This window comes from Zophobas morio, unplaced genomic scaffold (genome assembly GCF_036711695.1).
Source record: "Zophobas morio isolate AGI-343-1 ecotype UQ-CSIRO unplaced genomic scaffold, CSIRO_AGI_Zmor_V1 ptg000336l, whole genome shotgun sequence".
NCBI classification, from domain to species: Eukaryota; Metazoa; Arthropoda; class Insecta; order Coleoptera; family Tenebrionidae; genus Zophobas; species Zophobas morio.
Window position 1 is genome coordinate 45,805 of NW_026972440.1, and position 18,380 is coordinate 64,184.

Consider the following 18,380-nt stretch of genomic DNA (forward strand, 5'->3'; position numbering starts at 1 on the left):
AACTCATAAATATTTCAACAATCACATATGCTTAATATAAAGTTTAAATGTATATAAAGGGTTAAGGAGATTTTAATATAGCTCAATATCTAGCCCTCTCACTTTAGCACAGGATAGAGTTCAGAAAATTTTCAATATTTTTTCGCAACGAAACAAACTGATACAATGAAATATAATTAGAAATGAAAATTCACTCTCCAGCACCCACCTAAAAATTAATAATAATTTCAAGTTGCGGTTTTAAGAACAACTCTGAACCTTCAAAAAATATAATCCGCTTTTCTTTATAATTAAATACAATGCATTACAAATCACATGAGCTTCCCATAATTTAGTATTGCAAATTAAGTTTACTACTAAGTACGCCTTAAGGGTCGTGGCCGTTAAGCGGGCCGGAGCGTTGATAACCAAACGTGAGTTCAAGTTTTATTTAAGCTTCTCAATTTTTGATAACTGCATGTTTAATATAGCTTTCATTTTGACTTTTATAGAAAATTAAGGAGGTATTTTACTAGTTGTATGTATTAAAAGTCAAATTGTGCTACTAAGGCGGCTCGAGAACTGTTAATTAAATTATTAAGTACTTTTTGCATACTATGTTCTTAGTAGTTTATTATAAACTGTTAAACTTATAAAAACATTTAATTTTTAAAGTTTCTATAATTAGATCATCATAAAAAATTTTAACGGACATTAAATAAAACCATTTAAAACTTTATTGAGCACGTGTTATAAAACTAAAATCAAATTATAATATTGACTGAAAACACAATAAGGAACCTGCTAATTGATAATTATATAAAATTATTGATTAACTTAAGGTAAAGATTTTGGATAGCAGATATTGAAAAATTAGTTTAAATAGAATGAGCCTTTAAACTAATGTAATTTTAATACTTCGCAATGCTAGAACCTACCCACCTTTATAGACATAATGTTAAGTTTCCCACCACCCCATGAGTGAAATGCACAATCTTAAGGAGACTGGGAATTCATTTATTAAACTATTACAACGTAAACACCCTCATATCTTTAAAAGTAATTTCTAAATTAAATTTTGCTTCATCATATTTAATTTAGATTCAATACTCTTACACACACGCGGTAGAGCGTTAGACTTATGCTAGATTGTGCAACGATGAGAAGGGAAAATATTAAATGTAATATATATCAAACACATAACAAAAATTTTATATATTTACTTATTAAATAATGTTTCGCACAAAAATACAAAATTTTTAACTACTTAAAAAAAACAAACTTTCTTAAATTTAGAAATTTCACACGTTCCTTATTAAATTAGAGTTTCATTTGCGTTTGCGTTGAAATTTTATAGCAGTTATCTACTTTTATTTCAGAGCTAGAAATTTTATAACTTATTTTGCGGTTTGAAGGCTAAACAAAATAAGTTATTTAATAATATTGTCATTTACACGTTATAGTATGCCTAGCTTTTAATATTGAAGTGACTTTAATTTATTTTTATTATAAAAAATATTCAACCCGGTTTACTTACTTGACTTTAAGTTCTTCTTCAAGTAATTTATGTTTTAAAATTATTTAGGCTACTTGAGAACTCTAGTTAACTCGTATTTATTTTTTTTTCAAGCTTTTCTGATAGCTTAACTATATTAAATTATCGGATTACTCGTGTAAAATATTATGAATGCCAACAACTTTTCGCTTAATAATTTAAATTAAGGTTATAAATCAAGTGTTTCTCGCTAACATTAAACATATATACTATTTACTCGCTTATATAGTGCAAGCATTCAGAGTTTTTCAACGTCGGAAATTTAATTTAATATTTTTGAAATTTTTTTTTTTTAGCTTGTGGTTATTATCTTGTCACATCAAAAGAATCAGCTTTACCGAAAACGGAGAGTAATAGTAGATGGTCAGTCGAAAATTGGGGGGCTCTGTTTTATTTTAATTTTTAGTCTTAAGGCTTTTACTGAGATCGTAGAGTAAACTTAGACTCTACTTTGCTAAGAGTTTTCAACTTATAAAAGGCAAAAAAGGATATACGATAGCAAGTGCTATTCACGAAATCCCCTGTTTACAACTATCTTTTTTAAGGGTTAAGTTTTAAATTCGTCATCTCCTATAACCGCTTCAAGTTGCTATTACTTAAACACTGAATAAGTAAAGTATTTATATTTATACTGGATTTCTCATAAAAATTGTAGAGGTTTCAAATCAACAAAGGATAAAAAAATATTTTTGCGTAAAAATGGAAGAAATTTTTTAATATTAGTTCTTAAGTAAAGTTGGATTCTCTATTAAGATAACGGTATTTTACTGGGAAAAGACGTGGAAAGTTGACACTAATAAGCCATGTCATAAAAGTATACGTCGGTGTCCACTGCGCATCTTTTTCATTACTATTTGATGTATATGACTAAGATTAGTTTATTTGATTAATTTATATTAAAATTAAAATTTTACTATGCTAATATAATATGTATTATTGTTATTTTTTATATTTCTACTGCTTCTTTCTTTTTTTTTTTGCTGTGACGGTAAAGCGCATCCATACTCTTTGCGGTTGTAAAACAAGCCTATGGCTTGACCATAAGTCTCTCGTGCACACTGGCTCGACGCGAGGCAATTCGTTTACTTCTGCGTATAGGAACCTCAGCTGTACCTGGGGTTGAGCTTTAAGAAGGTATAATAGCAGACCGAGCGTATTAAATGGCGCAATAACATTGGTACATTTCCCGCGGTGGCCGTAGTAGGGGCACATACCGGTTTGTGGGAGAAGAGGACATAAGCTCGTGGGGAGGTTCATCCTCAGTGCTGAGTTTGTACTGTATCCGATTGCTATATATTCCGCAAACGTACAACACTTACCAAGTCAAGCGTTACTGATCCCACTGGTGGATTCGGTGTATATTTGTATACAACGGTCTCAACATATGTTACCGCAGAATTTTCTAATATTTTTGAAGACCCAGATATTGTTATCTCCGTTCCAGAGTGATAAATAATCTTTTAATGCTTCTATCCCAAGCTTTTCAAGCAGAGTATAATTCAAAGTATAAGCTCTCGTTCCCAAAACGATTAATCTCGGTAAAAAGAAAGCTTGTCTCGTGGGTAAGAATTACAAATAGCTTAAAAATAGTTGTAAAGCCAACTTGACTTGAGCTGGAGGAATGCAAATAATTCAAAAAGAAAGGAAAAATAAATCCAAAAAAAGATTTATAACACTTTCAATAACTTAAATTAAAAAATCACAAGTCGCAAAAGAATGAAAAAATTAAGGTTTTCACCTGTAATTTTTATTGTTAAAGGCTATAATATTAGGATTAATTTATAAATACCGTTTTTGTGTTTCTTTACGTTAAATATAATTTTTCTTGAAAGGAATACAACCATCTTCTAAATCTAAAAAATTAAAAAAATAAAAATAACTCGTAAAGTTTCAAGTGGATAACCAATCGATGTACTGGTTACATTATACTCTAGTATTAGCTATTATAGATAACAAAAAAAATAGAATCAAAATTATCAAAATTACATCTAGCTCTATGCATCAACTAAAACCCCAAGTATTAACATATTAAAAAAAAAAGAAAAGAGAGCTCCTGAGAAGGAGCCTACGCAGTCAAAAAAAAAAAAAAGATAATTTCACGTGTAAGAGTAAACGTTTCTGGGTCCGTAAAAAAATTAATAGTACCAAATTGTTCTATTTTAAAGTTCGGGAATGTTTAAGATTTTAATACTTTGTTTTTAGGTACAGTTTTTTTGAAAAAATAAACATTACTATAATAAAATGGCATTATCTTAGTATATTACTTATTTCTAACATATAATTTATAGAATAGTATTTTTAGCAGAAAAGGGAGCTTCTGCGAGGAAGAGCCCACGCAAGTCAAAAAAAAAAAGACAAATTCACGTGTAAAAGTAAACGTTTCTGGGGCCGTAGAAAATTTAACAGGTACCAAATTGTTCGGTTTAAAAGTTCGGGAATATTCAGGATTTTAATACTTTATTTTTACGTACAGTTTCTATTAAAAAAAAAACAAACATTACAACAATAAAATTGCATTACCTAGGTATATTACTTTATTTTTAACATTTACTTTATAGAATAGTATTTTTAGCTGACGTATAATGATAATTTATTTCTTTTACTTCTTTCAAACATGCTTTAATTTTTTTAAAAAAATATAAATACCTACCCCCATTTTACTTTGCTTCTTCCATGTGTTTTTTTTTGTCCTCCGGGTGCTGTGCTTTCTTCCCCCGGCAGCATTTTGGGAAAAGTAGGAAACTTTAATTTTGGTTACTTAACTCAGTTGAGGCGAGAAGTAAATTTTGTCAAAGACAATGTCTGTGTTTAAGTAGCATTGGTAATTTTTGATTTCTTGAAGTATTTATTTTTTTTTCTCCCTTAGCGCTATGAACGAGTTGTTATTTTACACATTCGCAGTTTCCACTGTAAGCTATTTACGGCCTGCGCCTGTAATAGCTAGTGACAGTCGCCTCCGTAGTCTGAGCGCTAATATTTAAAATACAGTTTTTGTATAGTCTTTTATAATATTAACTTCTTTTAATTGTATAAAGTGAATTCAAGTTTCTGCTTTTGGAGGAAGGCTGGCCTACCCTTGAAATCTTTAAATTTTTTAATTTTTTTAAACGGTGTGTCTCTTTATTAACTATTATATTTATTACTAACCTGATGACCTTTACTTCTTTCTAATGACGCCAATGATTATAACAACCGCGTTTTATTTCAAGCCAAAATTTAGTCTGATGCTAATATTATACCTATCGCCTTTTCCTTATTGTCCATTTCTCATGTTTTTTTTCTCTAGGCTTATAGTTCTCGCGTTTACTTGACTTTATTGAACTTATCGGTAATTTTATTTTATATATAACTTGTGTGGCGCAGTGATTGAGAAACTTTTAACACATTCGCAGTTTCCACTGTAAACTATTTTTTGTTTGCGCTTGAAATAGTTTATGACAGCTACCTCCGTAGTCTGAGCGCTTTAGTCTTATATTTTATATATTCGTCTATTAAATTATTCTCCTTTACTTACACGCTTTTATAATAGAGTCTTTGAAAGATTTTGCATTCCTGAAACTATTTAATAAGGTGTAAGAGAACGAATAAAATAATCTTTACTACTTTTTTCCCTTCTTTTTAAAAATCTTTTCTATTTTGTGATTTTAAAGACTAATATAAGAAAGCTTTCGAGAAAAAAAAGTCCATTTCTTTCGTTTAAAGATGCAAGATCTAAGTATCAGGGAGTCGTGGTGGATTGCGAATAAAGAAAAGCTTAATTAGTTTTAGATCTTTATAAAACTGCTAATCTTTGGTGTCATTTATTTTCCATTCAAAATAGCGTATCCTTCCTGCTTTATTGAAACTAATAAAAATTCGCAAGTTTTTTCAGAGACACACTTTATGATATACTTATTACCGACTGCTTCTCTACGGTTGAGGCTACAATGTCTTCAATGTTAGCGACATAAATTTAATTCTCCCTTCCTAATATATTAGATTTATATATTTTTTAAGTTCTAGGGGCGGGTAGTTCTACGGTACCACCCTATGACCGTAAGCTTCTTCAAGTATAGGAAGCGCCCACTGCATTCTTAAGAGTTACATACATATAGTTAATATAAAAGGAAAAAAATAAAACTAATAAAGGCTTAGGGCGGGTGTGGGGGATAGACGCCACTAGGAGCTTGTAATAAGAATGAGGCTAAGCCAAAACTAGGTTAAAGCTATACACAAGAGCTTGAAATAGGACTAGAATTTTTTCAATCTGGATACCGAAAATGAGCCCGAGAGAAGTGAGAAAAAGGTGCTTTATTGTAGAGCGGACAACAGAATTAGACCCCTATTTGTTATAACTTTTCCTGAGAATCGATCAAAACAACTTCGGATATCCGAGCTCTTTTTCCTAGCCCTGGCGTACACTAGGCCGGTTTCTTAAGGCCTTAGCCGCTTAATCTGTGTGCTCTTCTTCTGCAGGGATTGGAGCACCAGTGCCCAGCAGTGTACACTCTTTATAGAGCTATACTGAAGGCCTCGAAGGGCTGAAGAAGTAGATAGTATCGGAGCTCGGACTACCGCCATTCAGCTTAGCTTGGTGGCTAAAAACCGTCAGGGGGAGAGGAGTTAGGCACAAGACCAGCACCACTGCCAGACACCCCCCCCTCTTATCCCCGCCGGTTATGAGCTCCTCCCACTCAGTCTCTTGAATGAATCCCCAGATAAACTAAATACTAGTCTTAAACCAATAGCCGGCTCATTCTAGATATATACTAGGTAATAGTACTATTTCCTATGGTACCTATATTATGTATACTTATATTCTATATAGTATAGGTACTACTGTCATCACCGGCGAGGCCAATAAAAGTGTGCTAAAGTTATCTAAATTTTTCACCTTGTCAATTCAATCTTCCCCTGCGCGTAGTCGAGGTTAAACTGTCACGCCTATAGCCAGGATGTTTAATAAGAGAAGAAGTAGGCCTGTCGTCATGCCCAGCAACTTGATTAGGTGCACCCTAGTGCGGACGCGCGTATTTCGTTTTTGACGAAAGTAAAATATACAACTGTTTGTTGCGCAGTAAAAGCTTGCGTTTGCTACATAGTAAAATGCAAAACAGCTTAGACGCAGTCTGGGACTGAACCCCGTGCGACCGCCACAAGAAATTTGTTGATGACTTTCAACTATCTCACTGGAAAGAATTACGTGATGTTTAATACCGTCAGAGGTTAATAGTGGCGCCTATAAAGGGACACTTTCTTCGCTATTAAATGTGGGAGAAAAGATTTCTGTGGGACCTTGCTACCAGAGATTATACAGCGGTAGTCAGACCTTTACTTAACCGCAAGTAAAATTATGAATTATATAAAAATGCATTCGTCGCAACTAAAATTAATTCGACCAAGTAACATAAAGCTGAAAGAGCATGCTAGGTCATAGCATTTATTCACTAATATTTTTCCGAGTTTTTTATAAATATAATATAGAAAATATAGGGATATAAAAAAAAGTTTTAGGGAACAATAATAATATAAATTATAAATAAAGAAATTAAAAAAAGTATTTTAACAGCTTTTTTATGTATGAAAATTAATTTGTCCTAAAAAGACTCGTAGTACTATTTTAGTCCTTTATTGACCATTTTCGTGTATTAGGGGCGAGGTGATATAAGTAATTTTCTTTTTTGCTTGTGCCTTAGAGTTACAAACTCTGAATGTTTTGCAAGACCAAGGGTTTTCCACGAGCAAGTTAAATAAACTAACCACCTATATGTGCTCTTATAACACATTTAAAAAAAAAACATTCCCTTGGATTCATGATGCAAAGAATAAATCAGGATTGGGTGGGTAATCATGTAAATACTTGATCGGCCCTTCTGAGAACTCGGTCCCCAGCAGCCCCCATGTGGAGGTTTCTGCAAAAACCATAGTCCAGCATAAGGACATTGGCCATTGGGCAGGTATAAAAAAATTAAATTCTAACATTCTTATAAAATTAAACATACAAATTTGCGGTACAAACAGTGAGATATGTTTGAGCGATATAACTGGTCACCAGAACATATTAGAACTTTTACGCAGTGTTTAATAATTTTTTATCTACTGTTCATTCTTCCGTGAGCGATAGTTTATATTCGTAGAGCAAAGTTTTTTTTTCCTCTTGCTCTTTTCTTCCTATTTTCTGTGGTTCAGAAGCTTGCTACCAAGCTGTACTCAGCGTAGAGTGAACTAAACAAATGTAGTTTGTTTTTTTAATAGCCTATTTTAATATAAAAAATTTATTATATTATATGCTATATACAGGACATAATCATACTTTTAACCATACTTCAGAGAACTTAATCAAAACATGCATTTCTTTTTTTCAAAAATAAACCCAGTTAACAATGATCTTTAATACAATTAATTATAGTCTGGGCTTACAATCTTTACATTATTTTAGCTATAACTGTAGATGAAAATGGAGGCTTTTTATACGAAGTCGTATTAAAGTATTCCTTGGATCTCGCAGTCGGGAAGGCCTGACTAGCGTTTTACTGACAGGTAGGCTTTTCTTCCGGTATTGATAGTTAGCGTTGTGATGCATCGCGGGGGCCCGGGCCCGTATTTTCCGCTTTTTTCTAGTCCAACACAGCCATTGACTAAGCAATAAGGATTTTTCGTAAACTTGTCCGTAGAATGTCTGTGCAGTAAAAATAAAGCCCCTGGAAACCTACTCGGAGGCCCTACCCTGGTAATAACCCTGGACGGTGTCTTCAATAGGATCCAAGTTTGGTGGTGGAGGTCGCCTCTTAGGTGGTGTCTACTTTTTTTAAGATCTCTAAGTTTTTGGGAATACTCTGTGGACCATTGCACCCCTTGCTTAATGAAGGAAATACAGCTTAAGCGGTTTAAGAATTTTTTTTTAATAAAAGATCGATTATATCATGCTAGTGCTAAGAAAAGGGTGGCAACCCTTTTAGCCCCTTTCCTTCCTGTTCTTTTTTAATTTTATCAGATCTTGTCTTTATTATTAGTTTAATATGATTTTTTTGTTTATTTTCCTATATTTCAAAGAATTCTTCTGTATTTATAAGTATGAACAATATTTAACGAAACAGTTTGCAGGGTTCTCTAGCACAAGTTCACCAGAGTACTTCCCAATAGTATTCAACTTCAAGAAATAATTCGTCTACGTTCAATATTAACTTTGAACAACTTTGAACGTACAAAGAATACATGACCTTTTTTTATCACTTAAGAAAACGGCGAAAGAGATAATAAAGACTAAGGAATTCAGCTATAAACTACTTAGGACTTTGAATGTGTATGAGCTATATTTATAACATAAAGAGTACACTGAAAGTCACCCAGAAAAAAACTTAGCGTTAAAAAAAAATTCTTAAGCGTAAGTCTTTGACCGAAGTTTTGCCTGAACCGCAAGAACTATGTACTTCTAAACAACTGATTTCAACAACAAGTTAATAGACTTGAACATAGCTCACCTCACTAATTTTAAAGATTTTCGCACAATTAAAACATAATACAGTAATGCTCTATAACTATTTTATAGAAAAATTTGAAGTAAGCACACTTAAGTAAAATCTACTTTAACATATCTTTTAAAAAACCTCTACATTTATACAAAGGATAGAGCGATCACTACGTAGGAATGTAAGCTTTAAAGCAGCAACGAAATTCTATCTCTCTAATCTTTTAATAAAACTACATTTGTAATTACAAATTCTATATTTAACTCTTCTGCCTTTTTATAAATGACAAGGAATTACTAAACTTCGATTCAAACTCTCACAAACTGATTATATAAATTCCTCAGATTATAGAAATTTAATTTTAACCCACAGTTTAGGCCAAAACTAACTGTAAGAAAACTTAATGAGAGTGGATACACCGCTGTATATAAAACTAAACAGTTTTTAGTAAGGTGAACAGTCATTTGTTGCACTAGCCCATTTAGTGACTAACATATTCAGTTTTACATATCCCCCGTAGCAAGCAAAACTGTTAATCATTTTTAACAAACCAACTTTCATTGTTGACTGCTATATTTGTACAATCTATATAAAGGGTAAATAAGGTTAGTCGACGTAATGCGCTCTAAAACCTGGCAAATCTACCCACTATGTTTGTTGACACCATATGATTTAAATTCTTTAACTGACTTTTAATATCTCATTAAAACTAAAGCTACATAAGAATATGTTGCAATGCCACCCTTTAAAAGAAGAAACAACTGGATCTAGGTAAATGCCATATCAAAGGATACTGACACCAATTTTGCAATCTGTATTGAAAAAATTAGGTCAGACTTACGCAACGTAAGTATTATTGAGCTTTTCAAAAAAAATTAAAGCGACAAGGGACACCACAATATATGTCCAGTAAAGTTTTTTTCAAATGGCTATGTAAATTGACAGGATGTTTACTCAAACAGTCTTTCTATCTCTTAAATATGTAACAATTCGTAAAACTGCTTAACAACTTCTGGTTACGCGACAGCACTAACACAGTTAATTATATGGAAAGACAGCAATTGCCACTTGACTGCAAAGTATGTTATATGATTCTGGAAACAAAAGAAAATTACAGGATAGAGCGCTAGGAGTAATATTACTTATTAATCCAACGAGCTATGAATATAAATATTCATTTTTAAGCGTAAATAACAAAAGTTTATTCGTTGAAAGCAGTAGTAGTTAAGAAATAATTCTTATAGGTAATAAAGGTTGATAATAATGGTCTATATCCCCCAATTACAACTTACTAAAATAGGTTATTGGACCCCAATAATAGCACATTTATAAAGAACAGTTTTTTGAAAAAATTATTGTCTGATTATTTGATAGAAAAAAAGATATTACTAAATATGGAATACAAATGACCAACGCAATACAGAATGTTTAAGACACCTTACCAGAGTCGAGTACGCTTTTTGTCTGTATGCTCTTGTTTAGATATATAAATTTCTAGCTGTGTTAATGTATGGAAAGTCTGCCTTTTTATAAAACTTGTAGCGATGTTATTGGATATATACATATATAAGATTTAATGTACAACTTTATTTTTTTAATATCTTTGGAGACATAATGGCTTGAACACCGGCCACCCCAGTAAATATTTATGCGTGTGCAAGGGAAATGAGTTAATTAAAAAGTGATCAGACGGGCAGACTTTTATAACCAAAGCTAAATGTTTTTATATGAGTTAGTTAAAATTTATTCGTGAGAAGAATGTTTGCCTAGCAAGAACTGGATAGGGTACTCTATAACCTTAAGAGTTCTAATATTTTAAATCCTTCGTTAACTAAAGGCAACATATACATATAGTCAACTATTTCCCGGAAATTTGGGAGCTTATAGTGAAGAGATGGGGGAACGATATTTTTACTAAGACATCCGTGATATCGAAAGAAGCTAACCAAGGAAGATAGAATGAGAATATGCTAGCTGTCTGCTGTTTAATGGTCAAGTGGGAAACACAATGAAAAGCGGAAGCGTTTTCGAAGAAGCAGCAAAGAAGAAAAGGCTTCTCGGGCAAAAGGGGTGAGCTCAAAATGTTAAACATTCATGACGGAATTGTTTGTTAAAATATAAGAAGTAATATGTTTAGTAAAAGTAATAGAAGTATTAATTTTTTTTACTTCGCTTTCACAATTTTTAATTGTATATATAATTCAAAAAACCATAGGTGAGAGGGGTAAATTGAGGACCATTTTAAAAAAAATTATAGTTGCAGATCTGGTGTAATCAAAGAAGTAGAGACTAATGATATTAGAAAAAACTTTCGTCCCAGGTTGAGAAATACCTTTCATATATTATTGGCTGAGTGGTGTAAAAATAAGGTTTAATAAGATTGTATATCTATAGTTATACTTTATTAAAAGTAGATTATAAGATAAAAGATTTGAGGTTCTCTATGTAACCAGAATAAGCCATTGCAAATATATAAGAAGGAAATTTAGTAAAACTAAAAGCAGGTGTTACTACAGAGTTTTTCGATGGTTGGCTCTCGACTTGTACAATCAGCGCTGAGGCCTCAGTAAAAAGAAGCGTTAAGAGACCTACAATACTGGATAATTTTAGGAAAATACAAAAAATTTCGTTAAGTATTTTGCTATAAAACTTTCTAATGACATAATGGTTCGATGGGTTGTACTTCCTTTACGACAACTCCTATCGAATTTATTAAAAAAATAGGCGTTAACAAATTGCGTTGCTGCTAGTAGCCAGAAAAAGGGATCGATTTATAACAAACAGTGGGTTATAACATCAGAATTAAATGTTTAAGTCCGTCATAATTTTTTATAAGGCACTGTCAAGTGGTTCGTTGGTAAAGTTTCTAGTAGCGGAGTTATAATGGATTTATTTAGATTGTAATTATACGATATAATATAGAAAAAGACAACTGATTTTACTTCATGTGGGGCTTTTAAATACTCAAATTAACAATATCATATTTCATTTTTTTTTTTTAATTGAGTTCGTTACTGACGTTAGTTACTGAGTTATAAAAAGTTTAGTGTTTTATAAAGAACGCATCGAAAAAGAATTGTTATTAATGATTTTTTGCTTAGTAAACTAAAGTCTATTACTGAAACGTGTATAAAATTATTTTTAAATAAAACTGTAAAGTTACCCATAACTTCCTAGGAGAGGTTACGCAAATGTAAGGAATACACACAAAAGAATAATAAACCCCTTTTAACATCGCTAGGTATCGCTAATACCTAAAAGGGGTCCTCCTTAAAAAGTAGATGATAAAGCTGGCGTAACTATAATAGAGACCCGAGCTTTTACTTTCAAGTAGTCGGACGTAATGACTTCGGTAAAACTTTTTGCAAGTGGGTCTAACTTAGAGTCCACTGTTTTCATCTCTGAGGATTTACATATACTGGAAATACCAAAGTAAGATATCAAATTACGTTTCATTTAGAAATTCTGATAAGCACACATTTATAAAGAACTAGTAACACAAAAAGCGTTAATTGATAGATTTATGAGTTTGTTTATGTTAAATTAAGAAATTTACTACCTGGAGTTAAAGAAGGATCCGTAGTTACTTTTAAAGTTGTTCAAGACGAAGACAGAACTGAAAATAAAAATAATTCTATAACTAACTTGCTTCAAGAAACTATTGAAAAGTCAGAACGACGTAATATTTATATAGCTAAGAAAAAAATATGTATACAGCTTATAACTATTGTAATACAGAATATTTTAAAAGTTTTTTAGCAACTTCTGAACTTTCAACACCGCTTAATCTTGTTGAAGTTATTTTACTTAAACTCTATGTTTGCACAAGCGATTTTATCGAAACTGAGGTAATTTTGTTATCGTTAATGGGATATAAATTTAGTGTAACTACTTACTGTATAGTCAATTTCAACACTATTACAGTTTTATAAAGTTGGAGCAATGGTATGAAAAAAGACCTTTACTTTTTTTATATCCATCTTACAAAAGATTGTCCCCTACTCACTGCATGATTTCACTAATCGATAATGCCTGTTGTTTGTTTTTGTGTGTGTTTGAGACTAGTACTAATACCTGCCATTCCCGACTTGCTTTCAGCTATTTTGTTTTCCCGATATTAGAGCAAAATATTTTAAGTTTACTTTAACAAACAAGGGGATCCCTTCGTCAACCTTGAAATTACGCATGCTCATAACATTTGTTGCACTTAATTTAAGCGCTTAGTTACTTAAATTTCTTCGTAAAAAACTTTGCAAAAAAGAGATAAAAAGTTGTAGATTTACCTCAACAAGTGCGCTGACAGCTTAAAATACTGTCAAAATTTATCTGAGATGAAGGGTAAAAAACAATTTTTATGCAGGGTACTTTCATGTAGTTACGTACATATCTGTCTAAGCATAAACAAGGTTGGTAATTTAGTAATTTCCTCGCGAGTTAATATAATGCAGGAAATTGTTGTACATTTTATTAAACTTTTAGTTAATCATATTTTTAAGTTTTATTAATTTTTCAATTCTTGCGTGGAAAGTTTGGAATCTTTATAGTAGTAACACCTGTAACATTTTACTTGAAGAGGCAAGTCTGATAAAATTATAAGCTTTATATTATTTAAAATAACCTATTAAAATTTTAACATCAACAAGATAGTTTAATAAGTACCGCAATAAATTTCTTAAATATTTGTTCAGTAACTACACTTATATGACAAATTATTTAAGAACCAATTTCTATACTTTTATGTTTATCTCTTACTCAATAATTAAACTGCTTTTAATAACATTTTAATAGTAAAAGTTAGATCACTAACTATTTAAAAGTAAGAGTTACTCATACGACCCATTAAAGAAATCTTTATTGTTTTTAATACTCAGAAAAAATAACTAATAAAATATTTATATATTAAGATGATAGAGAGTTATCGCATTAAGCATGTGTTCAACTTACGTGTCAGTGAACTTGAAAATTCTGAAGAGACTCAAAAATCTGAAAATAGCCAAACTTTGATAACAAATATTAAGCTGCGAACTCCGATTGATGTTTTGCAATGCATAAAAGATTGCCAACCTTTCCTTAGTAATATTTAATAATTATTGATTACTTTAAATTATAATAGTTTTATCACTAATTTTTATAACCCTGCCACTTTTTGATAAGTTTTATTGTAAGTAATAACCCCTAAGGAAACAAGCTTTTTTTTTGAGGTTTTACACAAGCATACAATCCCATTCCAGTTGTTAAGTACCAGCAGATTTAGTCTTAGTCCCTAATAATTTTTTTATGCTTGTTATATTCTTTAGCAATAGCGTCCTTACCGTTGATGTTATAGCTAAAAAATAAGTAAAAGCCTTTAAAAAATTATAAAATTTCAAAGTTGTTTTTGCTTTAGGCCTACATTTTATTTTATTAAACAATTTCTATGCTATGGAACTCGTTAATCTCCAAAATGTTATCATTTTGTACCATAAAACTGGTATCTGTCTACAATTTTTATGCAAAAAATTAGTTAAGGAATTCCTTCAGTACTTCTCCCTTCTTAAAAAGGGCTTTCTTCTTTTCCCCTCCTAGGATTTTGGTAACAGTTTTAAAAAAAGGCAATGAGTGAAGGATTTTTTTTACCGTTGAATCTTCCCTGAATTCTAACTATTAAAGATTTAGTTTAGGTTATTAAATTGTGTACACGCAGTACAAATAAATTTTTGTGGCATAAACCGCTTTATCGTAATACTATTTTTTAGTTTATCTAAGTTGTTTTTTAGTTAAATGCCAGCTCTGTTTGACAATTAGTAAACCAAGAATGCTTATTAGGTTTATTTTCTCTTCTAAACTCTTCAGTTATGTTACTGAAAGTAATACTTAATTCTTTTTAAGAAAGACTAGTCCCTTCACACAATTTACTAAGGAAAGTAATGGTCCAGCCTCTATTTATCAATCCAAAATGCTCTCTGCTTAGTAAAAGGAAAGGACAATCCTAGAATTATCTAGCAAAGCTTAAGACTTTAAATTCCTTTTCGTTACTAAACTGTAAATTATCAGAAGAAATAATTCCATAACTTGTAAAGATAGCGGGTGATGTAATTACCCTTCAAAACTTACAAAAAATAATTTCTATATTTATGAGTTCAGTACATTTTCCCACATATCAGCTTAACAAGTTAAGACTAAAGTAAGTAATAACATAGCAAAAACTGTTCAAAGGAACAACATCTTACTATAAAGATTAAATTTTTTAAACTCTCAAGATACAGAACAAATTATCTCGTTTTTAAAGCAGTTCCCGATATAAACAACATAAGTTTAGTTTTAGTATGTTTTATATTATTATAACTCATTACTGCTATTACTACTTAATAGTAATTATATTTTGTTAATAGAAAGTTATCTTGATAGCAATGCAGATGCTGCGCTTTTAAAAGGAGATGGTCTTGACCTTCCTGTTTGCATTGCAATGGGTTACTGCATGCAGAGATACGCCTTAAAACTTTCTGAAATCTTTTCGTACATACAAAAAAGGATCCCCAATTTTTCACCGAGTTTGTGTAAGTTGAGACTCTATTCTTTATAATGTTTATGAACTTAAGTTATCTAAGGAACACATACAAGTAAAACGAAAGTTCTTAATATACGCAGAAAACATATTTGAATTTGCTGTTTTTCCTTCGCACTAACCAATTGCTTATAGCTCTGCTTTTCTGCTACACTTTTCAGTCCTTACAGTCAGTCATATCTCTCAGGAGTTTGTAGAATGTACACTTAAGACTAAGAGTCTATCCTCGACTTTTGAACCGAAAAATATAATATGAAGAATATTAAGTAGACCGGCTTACCGGCCCTTAAAGAAGTTCTTTGATAACCTCCTTGTTTTTCTTGTTAGTTATAAATACATTCACCCTTTCAACGAGAAGAAAGATAGTCGAAGCAGTGAAGAGTTTATTAAAATTTATTAGAAAAACGTCTACCTAAATAAGTAAAAAGAATTAAAAAAGGTCGGGAGGATAATTTGCAGCGATACCAGCGTTAAAAAGTAGTTGTCCTTTAATATGGTCATAGTATAAAACTTTTGATTCAATCAAGCGCAAACATAACTGGTGCTATTCCCCCTTTTGTTTGATTTTTTTCAGCTGGTTTTCATTATGAGCTAAGTCATTAAGTAAAAAAACTTCTCTAAATCTAACCACTTTAAGTTAACTGATAAATAGAATTACAATTTTCTTTTAATAAATTGAACAGGATTTGACACATTATCCAATACTTTATTCTGGAATTATACAATCTCAAAAGAAATTAAGGAAAGTTAAAATAGTTTGTACGCTATTCTTTTTTAATTGTTAAAATTATTTGCTTATGAAGGACTCTTAAAAAGAGAATATATCTTTTCCCCACATAACTTTAGTTTAATAGTTTAATATTATTACTCCGAAACTTACAGAATCAGACAGTCTTAATAAGAATATTTTATGGTTTTTGTTAACTAAATCGCAACCTGCTTGCAGTAGTTAAGTTCCTTTTAACATTTTTCAGGATTACATAAACTGCTATGAAAATTTTTTTAATGCACTTTAATCGACCAAAATCATTATACTTAATATACATAGATAAGTTAACCTAAATTTGGTTTCCTCTTAACACCTGCACTTATATTTAAAAAGGTTTTGTAGCACAACTCCAATCCTGGGAATTTGAAATCTCTCAGCAAAAAGATTCTTCGTTCTTAGCTTCTTACATAGCGGAGCAAGTAAAAGAACTAAGCCATAAAAAAAAACAGGTAAAGTTATAAATTTTCTATATAGTGAAATTTAGCTTTGAAGAATAGATAATTAAAAAACGTTTCGTAATTAACATATATTTGTGTACCGGAGATTATTAAAAGTAATTACTATTCAAACATTGCGCAGTGTTTTTTTGGAGGATATTATACTTTTAATTCAATTATTCTCTACAGATTCAAAAAATTCTTGAGGAAAATAATAATAATGTTAAGGAGATGATGAACACCTTTTTTCCTTCCTCCACAGTTGAACAAAAGACATAGACTTAATAAAATGAGTTTACCAGAATTAAATTATAACAGCTATTAAGTTTAAATGATTTGTAGCCTAGTATTAGACAGGACGCGGAAGGCCCATAAAAAAGCTCGGCGTTTACTACGCATTTATAAAGGTTTCACAAGGACGACATGTCCAATGAAAAAGATTGGAGTGAAGATTTTATCTATTAAATTAAACGATAACTATGAGAAAAATGGTAAGGGGCGTGAAACGAAATACTACTTTGATCTCGGAAGATGTTACTGGCTGTCCAAAAAACCTAGTCTTCCTTGCTTTTTGAAGAATGCAAACAGATATTTGAGATCGTAAAAAAAAAGAAAAAATAGCATTTATATATAAAAAAGTAAAGAGTAGTAGATTCAGAAAGGAAATAGTGGATATAATTGTTAAACAAAGGGGCTCACCAGTCGCCCTAAACCCCCCTAAATTTTGATAGTTTATAAAAATGAAAAATACTAAATCATTTGCATAAATTATTTATAAAATTTAATTGTGTATGAGGCCCGTGAAGCAATATGTGCTTTTTTATAACCCTAATAATAATAATAAAACTATTCCCTGGTGGTTTAGAAGGAAAGAAAAAACGTAAATAGTCGAAATCTAAGAACTGTAACAAACGAAGGACTTTCTAAAAACCTTAAAACTTTATGAAAATAGTAAAATACTTTGCGGTATATAAAATTTCATATCTAAATACTAACAAGCTTTCTTTTTTAACTGTTATATGTATTCTTTTTGTTTGTTAGTTGAGCTGGTGTGGGTTGTTCTCCTCAGGCGGCTAAAAAATTTCAAAAGAAATTATTGTTTTTTTATTTACTACAAACCTATTTTATACTTTTTGCTTATCCACAATATATATTTTCGGAAACGTTAAGCTTTTAAATTCGACACTATTCAAGAACCACTCATAAGCTCGGTAAAGATTAACTGGCGTATTGAGTATTTAGTTTTTAGTGGCCTTAACTCTATACTTCTCCGCGAGCCACAGTAGGAGGAAAACTTATTTTATGTATTCAACTGCATATTTTCAATCCATAAAAGAATTTTAGTTTTTCTGGATGTGCTCGTTCTGTTGTATGCCACATTACTCACTTATTAAGAATGAAAAAAGGTTTACACTCAAATATCACGTATTTCATTATAAATACTTTTTTTTTGAATAATACTTAAATTTAGTCAAAACAAATACTTATCAGTAAGTACGATGTGTTCCTGTATCTTCGCTTGCCCTGAAGTTAAAGTTATATTTTTAATTTTTAAAGTAAAGGTTTGTTCCCAAGAAAGCCACAAGTATAACAAACAGTTTTTTAACAGCAAGTTAAAGACCAAGTATAAAGTTGTATATGTTATTAA

The 18,380-nt window shown here is 31.0% G+C and overlaps 1 long non-coding RNA gene across 1 annotated transcript; it reads left to right on the forward strand.

Annotated features, from left to right (window-relative positions):
- The first annotated feature begins 4,241 nt into the window (after positions 1–4,241).
- Positions 4,242–5,120, forward strand: LOC135120080 (uncharacterized). Its single transcript, XR_010278495.1, has 4 exons — positions 4,242–4,355; positions 4,570–4,644; positions 4,821–4,862; positions 5,064–5,120. It is a non-coding gene; the product is annotated as an uncharacterized LOC135120080 (long non-coding RNA).
- Positions 5,121–18,380: the final 13,260 nt, after the last annotated feature.